We start from the raw sequence: 437 nt of genomic DNA on the forward strand, positions 1-437 counted from the left end.
CTAGGTTTAAATATCGGCAATTTCTGGGGTGTTGGGGCAATGAGCAGGCAGATTTACTTGCAAAAAAAGGTGCTAATTTGCTACAACAAGGAAATATGGCAACTTCCTTTCGGAAAATCAATGATTGTCTTTCTGCTCACTTATACCGCATAGGCCTTTCCACTACGCCTTTTTGTCCCTTTTGTAAATCTGGAGAGCAATCGGGCAGAGACCACCTGCTTCTATGCGGGGCCCTTCATGGACACACTGAGTCCTCAAGATATTGGGAAGCAAGAGAACTTTTAAGGCAATGACTTCGGTCTTCTTTCTTTGTTATCCTACGTACATTTGTATTCGTTATCTACTTGATCTTTCTATTTGTAGCTTTTGCCTTGCCATTGGAAATAAAAAAATAAAAATAAAAAATTCAAAAAATTTAACAAATGTTGGAATGACAC

Source organism: Parasteatoda tepidariorum, chromosome 10 (genome assembly GCF_043381705.1).
Source record: "Parasteatoda tepidariorum isolate YZ-2023 chromosome 10, CAS_Ptep_4.0, whole genome shotgun sequence".
Classification (NCBI taxonomy): Eukaryota; Metazoa; Arthropoda; class Arachnida; order Araneae; family Theridiidae; genus Parasteatoda; species Parasteatoda tepidariorum.